The 10,464-nt window shown below is 51.2% G+C and overlaps 1 non-coding gene across 1 annotated transcript; it reads left to right on the top strand.

The window, feature by feature from the left end:
- The first annotated feature begins 391 nt into the window (after positions 1-391).
- Positions 392-499, top strand: LOC113834980. Its single transcript, XR_003484046.1, has one exon. It is a non-coding gene; the product is annotated as a U6 spliceosomal RNA (small nuclear RNA).
- The last annotated feature ends 9,965 nt before the right edge of the window (positions 500-10,464 follow it).

Genomic DNA, 10,464 nt, shown 5'->3' with positions numbered 1-10,464 from the left:
CGTGCACACACATGCATGACACACACACGTGCTCCTCCATACACATCCTACAAACACACAAGAGTTCATGCTCACATATGCTCTCACAGACATATAAACACCACACACCAACAAGCTCACGCACACATGTGTACTCATACCACATATATACACTGCACATACATGAACTTATGCACTCACATACATATATACCGAATACATAAACTTATGCAGACACACATGCATACATGTACATATACACCCAAAGGCATGTCCTGATTGTTGACTGGGTTGATTCTAGGCTTCCTGCTCCTGGAGGGTGTTTTGCTCTTGGCCCCGTGTGCTCATTCATGTGCACAGCTCCACAAACCCAGGTGGAGTAACTAACATCTTTAGCCTCTTAAGAATAAATATGCTCGCTTTGACAGCACATATACTAAAAATTGGAACTCTATAGAGAAGTTTACCATGGCCCCTGTGCAAGGATGACCCACAAATTCATGAAGCATTCCACATTTTTTAATTTGACTGTCACAATAAGAATTTAAGAAATAAACATGCACAGCCAGGCTTGGTGGCACATGCCCTTATTCCCAGTACTCAGGAAACAAAGGCAGGAGGATCTCTGTGAGTTTGGGGACAGCCTGGTGTACAAATGGAGTTCCAGAACAGCCAGGGCTGTTACACAGGGAAATCCTGTCGCAACAAACAAATCCCCTTCCCCTGGAAAAACAAAACAAAAAACAAACAAACAAACATGCTTTTATTCATTATTTTTATTATGTTGAGATATCAGAACAATACTCATAACACGCTCAGTAGTTATTGCAAAACACACATCCATGCAAACTCTTTAAAGACAACAATAATTTCCACACCTCTACACTGTCTTCAAAGTGTGTGGTATGAGTTAGTGGGTTAGCCACATGTACATCTTAGCAGCAATGCAGTCTCCCCAAGTGAGCCGAGCCGGGCCACTTCTGACCAGATTATGGCCTTTCCATGCCTGGCAAGATGGTTTTCGGAGTCAATTGCTGAGCAGCTACTTGTTTATTCTTGCTGTAAACTGAACTTCCCTTTTCTAAAATGAGCACCTTGCCATATGCTTATTACAGTTTCAATGAGCCAGGCCCGGTGGCTCAAGCTCTCATCCCAGCTACATAGAAGGCTGATACAGGGGAATCTCAAGTTCAAGGCCAACTTGGGCAGCTTGGTGAGACCCTGTCTGAACATAAAAAGTAAAAGGAGGCCTGGGAGTACCTCAGTGCTAGAGGGCCTGCTTAGCCCCCTGAGTCCTTGAGTTCCATCCCCAGAAATGCCACCCAACCCTGCCAAATACTTGGATGCCCTGGGCTGTGAAGTGCCTGCTTGGGTCACTCACCCTTCTATGATTTAGCTACTTGCCTTTCCTTGTGTTTCTCTGGAGCCTCTTTGCCTTATGGCAGACACCCCTGCACCACCACCCTCCCCTTCATGACCTTCCCTGCTTGCGGGATTTTCTTCTACTTTAGTGAGCTGTGGTAAAGTAGAAGGAACTGTGCCCACACCGACTGCTGCTGAGTGTCCCCATTCAGTCACAGCTGCCTTCTTGCCCTGTATTGGCGCTGGACCCCAGTATTCCTTTTTCCTTAATAGCAGAATGTCGGTGTGATGTACATTCTTTCATCAAATGCCTGCAGCCTGCAGCCTCCAGCCCACCCTCGCCCTCTGCAGGTGACTGTGGCCAGGAGCTCAGCTCTGGTCAGCAGGCTGCAAGCCCTGTCTTGTAGCTCCTGAGCTGTGCTTAGGAGACAACAGCAGTTTTTCCCTTTGACTTTTCTTCTTTTTTAAAATTATATTTATTTATTTGTGTGTACCTGGGTACACACATATGCTTTCATATACACATGGACTTACACAAACACCTCTGCACATACACATGCACTTGTATACACACATGTTCTACACACAGATGCACACATACACACATAGGTACTTGCAAACACACATGTACCTGCACACGCCAACACCCATACACACATGCAGATACACACACATGCACCAACAAGCACATAGGTACTGGAACACACATGTACCACAAATACATGTTCCCCCTTGGATCTGAACACACATGTGGATACGCATGTGCCCATATGCACATGCACCCCACGTGTGTGCAAACACACATATACATACCTGCATATACAAATGCTTCTGCATAAACGCACCTCCCACACACCAGCACACACATGCACCTACAAATGCACACAAACAAACACCCATATCTACCCTGTCTCAAAAATAAAAGGGTAGATGGTGCCTGAGGAAATGATACTTGAGATCCTCTTGCCTTCGTACATCCATGTCCACACGTGCATGTACATCCTTCAGACACACCACAATATGTAAATGGATAAAAAGAAATGATGACCTAACGGGCTGGAGAAGAGCAGGGAGGCGGGGACTTTCCTGGGCTCTTGTCACTTGGATTTCAAAGTTCTAGAAATAGTTTACATGAGTATGACACAGTGAGACCAGACTGAAGAGCAGCAGAGCAGACATGGTGGCAGTTAGGACTGTACCTCCTGGCAGGCTTAACCACCAGGGGGACTTTATTTCAAGCAACTTACAGCACAGTAATCTGAGGGCACTCTTGGTTGCATGTGAGGGAGGTCATAGGAGAGCTTCTGGCCTCTGGGGTGACTCCTTGGTGGGGGCTTGGAGAGCCCTAATGGCATGGGAGGTCAGACCATGTTCAGACTTCCTGTGGAGACGTTCACACCCATGCCGACGCAGGGAGCTGATTGTGGACAGCTATTTCAATAGCAGGTCCAGGATCTGTGACCCACACAACTTGCTCTGTCCCAAGTGGCAGATCTCCAAGGTCAATTCCAAAGGTGCTGACTCCTCAGACCAACAGGCCCTGTACAGAAGATTCCATGCTTCTAACAGGCTGGCCTCAGCCAAATCACCCTGGCTGGTCTTCGGTGCCTAATGTCTGCAACAACTTCTCTAATCAGGGAAATGGGCCCGTGAACCAGGATGACATGGAGCAAACATGGGAAGGAGAAAAGGAAGGAGGGGGGAAGGAAATGTGGAGAAGGGGTGATGGATGGGTGAATGAGGTGAATGGTGAATGGAGTGATGGATGGGTAGGTAGTTGGGTGGTGGATGTAAAATGGGCAGCTGTATGGATGGATGTGTGAATGTGTATATAGGTAGGTAGACGGACGCTTGGATGGATGGATGAGTGAATGCATGGGTATATGGATGGTTGCTGGGTTGATAGGTGGGTGAGTAGATGTGTGGATGAATAGATAGACCATGGGTGGGTATACGGAAGGGAGGCAAGGGAGTGAGGAGGTGATTTGTTAGTAAGTAAAATCTGGGGAAGAAATGGCAGGTCATGCAGACACTGCATTAGCCTGCAAAGTAATGTGTTCTCGTGGGCAGTGGGAGTAATGGCAATGCTCAGCTGCCATTTCCACCATGTGCCGTTCATCTAGTGGTCACAGCAGCCCTCAGACATAGGGGCTGATACTGCTCCTGGCTGCAGAAAAGAAAAGTCAATAGAGTTACATGGCTGACATGGGGGACCCACACCAAGAGGTTCCTGGCACTGTGCTGAGGCTCACAAGGGTGCACAAACATACTTTGGGTCTGGGATGACCTGAAACCCTAATCCAGCCACAGGTACAGGGATGTTGACCAGGTGTCTACAGACACTCAGAGGCTAACAAGCCAAGCCAAGGGGAGGAGGCCCCCTAGTCACAAATCCCCAGGATCAGACACAGGCCTAAATACTTCTGTGACTCAGATACCAGCCCAGCCACTGCAGGTGAAAGGACCCTGAGGCCCTCTACCTAGCTGGGGGTCACAGGCCCAAGGTTGACCCCGCTGCTCGGCACAGCATACACCTGATCACCGTCCTGAGGATGAACCGGAACACCGGTAGACCCGTTCAATCCTTGAGGCTGTTTCCAAAGCTTGGGGATCTCAACAGGGCTTCCAGGGAGGGCACATGAGGAGAGGGAGGCTGATGGAGGCCCAGCTCAGGCAGACAGCATACTTCAGGCTCTGTTTCCCCATCCATGCAACCCCCGGTCCTGTAGAGGCATCAGAGGTGGAGACATAGGGTACCATGGTGGGCACAGAAAGCTTTTACCCTCCACATATAGTTTGGACACACTATGATGGGCAGGGGCAAGAAAGGCAGGAGAGGGCATCTAGAGTGTGCTAGAGGAGAGTGGGCCTCTTCCCCATTCTGCCAGACAAGGCTATGTTTGGTTCTGGACCAGGTTCTGGCCACTATCAGACCCCGGGTACCTTGTATAAAGCAAAGGCTATGGCTGTGGTTAGGAGTGAAGCAGGGTTGGGGAAAGCACAGGCTCTAGTCAAGCTCTGCTTGAAGAGGTTGGCAGTCCAGCCTGAGCACCACCATCATCTGCCAGGGCCTCTAGGATGCATATAATGTTTAAGAATCCTTCCAGGTGAGGCTAGGTTCATGGGAGCTGTTGTGCTGCAAAACCAAGATAAGGTTCTTGCTGTGGCAGGCCATGGCCTTGACACGCCACTGCCAAGGTTAGAGTGAAAAATCCTCGCTATTGCTTTGTCACCTGGAGGTCAAGAAGGCCTCTTACCTCTCAGACAGTGTGTTTTCATGCATGTGCGCACTTGTGCCTTTTCATATCTGTGCAACTTTTGCATGTGCATGCATTCTCAAGTGTGACTGTGTGGGTACTCCACACAGGGTAAGGGAGCAGGTTGTACTTCCTGGAGGTGCCAGGTAGCAGGTTCCTCATCATGTGGTCAAGGCCACTTGTTTGCCTCTCTCCCTAGGGGCCTAATGCCTGTGTTCTTTACCTTCGTTGTTTGGAGTCAGTGAAGTCTCCTCACCTCAGCCAGTACCTGCCTGGCTCTCTTTCTCCATGAACCCTGAAGTACACCTGTTTCTAGCTGTTTCTGCCAACTTCCTCTACTTGCTCTGTGAGCCTGCTTCAGCCCTCCGACAGCAGACAGCATGGTACAACTTTCCCTGATGGCAGGGCTGTCACTACAGAGGGGTTGATGCCCTTTTCATTCTACTAGGTGGTCCCCTCTTCTGATCCCACACATCTGCTTTTCTGGTCTGAAATATGTAATAGCATCTTGCTCTGGGATGTTTCTCATTCCTTCTCAGCAGTGGTCTCTGATACCTAAACACTGAGGTCTTGACCTTGGCCTGACCCTGGGTTGAAGACTGAGGAAGATTCAACTGGGATGCTAAAGTCTCTTGCTAGAGAGCTGATTTCCTGGGGTCCCAGTGACTTCCCTGCTTACTTGGAGTTTGTTTGTGAGGGTCTGGGGGAAGGCATAGCTAAAATTTCCCCCTCCCACAGATTTTTGCTCAGAAAGCCAGAGATCTGAACAGCCAGGGGCTTTGGACAGCCCCTCTGTGAGGCGGAGGGTCAGGTTTCAGCGCTTGCTGGGACCCTGCAAAAGGCATGTGTACGGAAGGGGGCGCCCAAACGCCTGCCAGCCTTCTGGTCTGGGCAGCGCAGCCAAAGAGGAGCTAGGCTGAGGCCCAGGAGAGAGCAGGGGTCGGTAGAAGCAGGAGGTCAGGCCGAGCAGTCTGCAGACAGCAGGGGGAGCTGGGAGCCTGGCTGCTTCAGCCTTGCCTGGCGCCTGAGCCAGCCTGGCCCCCGCCATGCCTGACCTCTGGGTGCAGATTGGATCATTGCTCCTCTTAGGGTCAGTAACTGCCCTTGGGTGGACCCCAGAGGGCTGAGATGAGCACTGAAGGCCATATACTGAAACATCTTCACACCAGCTCAAGGACCAGCAAACTCTATGGCAACAGTGAGGATCTCCAACTAACCTCCAGACCCCAACATCAGTGAGCCACACGCTCCTGGGAGTTTGGGGGAGACTGTCTGTGTTCACAAAGAAAGACTGTGGGCTGTGGTTACCTGGTCCCTTTCTTTTTCTGAACTTGGGATCCACTGCCTCAGGTCCTAGGGAATCACTGTAACTCTTTCCAGGGGTCTCTATACTATAGTACCCTGCAAAGCAGGATCCACAATACAAGGGTACCTCTAGAGAAGAGTCCTTGCACAGAGAATCCCCTAGAGCAGGCTACCCACACAACAGGGTTCCTACACAGTGGGTTTCCTACGTACCAGGGGGCCCTAAAGCAGGGTGCCTATACAGCATGGTTTACCAGAACAGGGACCTACACAGGATTCCCCCCAGAGCAGGGTCTTTGCATGCCAGGCTCCCCACACATAGCAGGATCCTCTTGATGCAGGGTTCCTGTACAACAGGGCTCCCCAGAACAGAATCCCTGAACCTCAGAGTACCCACACAGCAGGGTTCCCCAGAACAGTGTCTTTGCACAGCAAGGACCCCACAGGGTAGAGATTCCACATAGCTGAAGTAGTTCTCACAATACTTAATCTATGAGAACCCCATCAGACAAGTTTAATAAAAACTTAGCCACCATCAAAAGAACCTAACTTGTTTGAAAAGTGCTTCTTGTTTATCCTGACAAAAAACCAGGTAGGCTCAGGAACCAGATCTTTGGGATGAGGGGGTACCATGGAACAGTGGAACAGCAGTGGACAGTAGGGAGCCAAGATCCTGAATAAAGAGCAGGACAGGAAAGAAGGTACCCCCACCAGGATCAGAGCACAGGCTATCTAGAGCTGCAGAGAGCAAGCCAGGCCAACGAGCTACAGCAAGAAGGCAAGATGCTCCAGACTGGCAGCCTGAAAAAAAGGAGCCCAAAGTTCTAGCCCTAGAAGCCTCCCTGACTCAGAGACACCAACCAGTTAGTTATCCAGATAGCTGGACATGTGGTTCCATATTTCAGAGAGCACGGTCATTTATACCCAGCAAACACAGATGGTCTCTTACACTCAGAGAATACAGATGGCCCACAACACCTAGAGTATGTGGATAGCTTACACAGACTTGGAGAGCTGTGACCAGTTTGTCTACAAAGGACCCTGGAAGGTAGGCCAGGTCTTCATTCATATGGGCTTCTGGACCACCAGGTAACATCCATGTGACCCCAAGAAATCACTTCTTCTCTGACTTCCACTGGCCCAGAGACAAGATGAGCCAGTGGCCATCTTGTAGAGAGCCTGAGTGGACCCAGGAGCCAGATACCCACTTTCCAGTGGCCCTCCCAGCACTGGGGAGTCCCCATCAGGGTCGGTGAGGGGCTAGGACCTACAGCAATAGAGATGAGACCCCATGCTCACCTCTGCTCACCTCCCCACCTCCCCACTTCCCAGCCTGGGACCTTGCCCAGGCTGATGCTGATGAGTCTGCCAGTGGGATGTCTGTGGGTGGGCAGCTGAGGGAGCCTGGTCAGGAAATAGCGGCTGTGGTGGAGGGCTCTTCCTCCCACCGTGTGCATACAGCTGCTCCTGCTGGCAGCCAGTTCAGGACAGGCCTCTGTCCCAGGCTGGCTTTGGCTTCCCAATGTTCCTTTGGGTGGAGGACAGTGTGTGTCTAGGGAAGCCTTTGATCACATACCCCCAAACTGAGGGTCTCTACTTTTTCTCCAAGCCTGCCCTCCTCTCCTTGGTTAGCCCGCGCCCCACTTGCTGCTAGCGCCAGCAAAGCTAGGGTTTGCATTGGCTTCAGGCCAAACCCCGGAATGTGCCTGCTGGCTGCCCGGCAGCTGTTCCTGGAAGAGGGGCGACAATGCACAGACTGTCTGTGAGATGGGGGTGGACGGGGTGCAGGCTGCCCAGAGCTGTGCATGAATAGAGCACAGAGGCCCTGAGACAGGGATGAATGGGTTCACTGAGCCCAGACACCCCTGAATGGGTTAGGACATCCAAAGATGCACTGGAGCTTGGAACTGGCCACCCAGGAGCCCCCACCTGGGATATGGGCCTATGTGAGGTCTGAGAAGAGGTAGTTGTGAACACATGCCACCCAGAAACTCAGTGGAATAGGGAACAGTGTACCCCAGTACTCAGATCCACAGGTATACTTGATTTAGGCACTCAGATAGGGGTTACAAGGAACAGTGCCACAATGCCAGGCATAGCCAAAGGTCACTTCACCCTCATACTGGTATGTGTCAGGCACAGCACTTTGGAATTCAGTTGTGGGGGTGCAAGACACCCAGATTCTTGGATCAGTGGAGTTCATATCTCCCACATGCTGCCAGATTGTGGGGGGTCTTCAGATATTCACAGCAGGGACTCTGACGCTCAGAAGGTGAAGCAGCCAGCCTGGCGCCATGCATGAATAGAGACTGGAACCAGAAGGGATATGGACTCACATGGGCCGTGACGCCCGCTAGTGATGAATGGGCAGTGGACATCCAAAGACGCAGTGGATCTTGGAACGGCTGCTGGAGGCCCTTGCCTTGGGATGTGGGCCTACGTGAGAGACAGGCAGTGGGGTGTTAGGCTGCCAAAGACCCTGGTGAAGGAGGACAAGCTGTCCAAACCTCAGGCGATGATGAAGAGGAAGACTGGGGCCTTGGAGTGGGGCGCCTGTCAGCGTCAGCCAGCACTTTTGGGTTGGCGCACAGCTCCTGGGCGGTGGGGAGGGTTGGCGGAGACCCTGGAAACTGGGGCGGGGGAGCTGTGGCGTGATTCTTGAAGTCTTTTCTACCTAGCAGTTTAGAGGAATGAGAGGCTGGCTGCCAGACACCCAGAAAAGCAAGGTTCCCAGGAAGAAGTTGCAGGGTGCAGCTAGCTGAGAACATGAGCATAAGCTCTCTGTTTATCCCCAAAGAAGCCATAGTCACAATATCTCCTGCAATGGAGGTGAAGGAACAGGGCTGTGCCCAGCCTTAGATAGCCAGCTATACTCGTGGAGAGGTATGAAAGGTGCTCAGATCTCTGAGAACCTGTACACAGCACACAGACTCCTGGGAGGTGTGTACCAGCTGCACATATGCAGAGAGGACTAGGGTGGGACATGGAGACCCTCAGACAAAAGGATATGGGATAGTGAGCCTTGTAAAGTGGGCTTTTGGAACCTCGCCACTGTGATGCTGAGAGTAAAAGGTACCCAGACACCCAGACAAGTGAGGTATCAGTTCTCCAGGGTTTGACCACCCTAGTACTCAGGTGAGCAGAGTGCCCACACCAGAACTCCAATAAAGGGTGACATAGAACCTACCAGAGAAGGCCGGGAATGAAGCTAATGGGTAGAGTGCTTGCCTAGTATATGTGAGGCCCCCAGTTGACCTACGGCACTGTAAACTGGGCTTGGTAGCCTGTAATCCCAGCACTCAGGAGGTGGAGGCAGGGGGATCATAACTCCAAAGTCATCCTCAGCTACATAATGAGTTCCAGGCTAGCCTGGGCTATGAGAGACCCTGTCTCAAAAACATAAAGAAGCTGCTACTTTCAAGGCAAGGAACTGAGTAAAGGCTGGGAAGCCCAACTGTTCACAAAAGGCCACTCTGAGGACTTGGGGTGGCCAGGATGGAAATGCTAAAGAGATTGTGAATGGGAAACTCAGGTCCACAATGCAGCAGGCTGTGGAGACTCCATGTTCAGCTAATGGAGCATAGGTAGCACACACTCAGACCCATGCATGGGGTTCAGAGATGAGAACTCAGCAATCAACTCTTGAGCGGGCTCAGCTCCTGGGGCACAGGTACAGAGAGCAGACACCTGGGCGACTCGGGGTGGGCAGGCAGCCCAGAGCTCAATGAATGGCACACAGAGAGCTGAGACAAGGGTGAATAGGATGCATACAGCAGTGTGATGCCCAGGAACGGCGTGTCCAAAACCACAGGAACGCGGCGCCGGCCCTGGGCCTCCAGCCCGACATACAGGCCTATGTACCTTGTGTCAATAGGCAATTCAGTAAGCTCAACAAATGGGGTACAGGCTGTCCAAGACCCTGATGACCACAGAATGGAGCTCCTGTTCCCAAATGAACAAGGAACAGGTCACCCAGATGGAAAAACACTTGGATACTTGGGGCATGCATCCCAGGTATTCACAAATGTAGATTAAGGACACCATTCTATGGCTTCCTTGGACAGAGAGCCCCAAATCAATGTGTAGGCCTTCATAAAGCCATATGGTAGATTGGGTCCTGAACTCCAGTGAGTTCCACCATGATAGGGCATGTGTCCCCATATGTACAGGGGATAGAAGACTTACCTGGGCACTGTGGAGATCAGGGTTCACATCCCTGGAGTTCCCCATGGAGTCTCAAAACTCAGTGTGTCATGTTCACGGAAGCTGTAGCTCAACATCCTGCTCAAGTAGAGTGCGAGGTCTTAATGTGGCATTGATGGTGCATAGCCAATGCCAAAGCACAGGCAGAAGACCCTTCTCTAGATGCCCTGGTAATGGTGTCATTTCTCTAGATTCTGGGACGATGGGGTGTAGCCTCCCTGAATGTTAAAAGATGGGGACTGTGGTCCTTGGGTACGTAGGTGGTAGACCAATGCTCGTTCTCCAGTGCTCAAGAGATAGGATGTAGCCTTACCAGATGTTCAAGTAATGAGGTTCAGGCTCCCCAGATGTTTAGAAG

This window comes from Cricetulus griseus, chromosome 3 (genome assembly GCF_003668045.3).
Source record: "Cricetulus griseus strain 17A/GY chromosome 3, alternate assembly CriGri-PICRH-1.0, whole genome shotgun sequence".
NCBI classification, from domain to species: Eukaryota; Metazoa; Chordata; class Mammalia; order Rodentia; family Cricetidae; genus Cricetulus; species Cricetulus griseus.
Note: the sequence above shows the minus strand (reverse complement) of the source record. Positions and strands in the feature narration are given on the sequence as shown.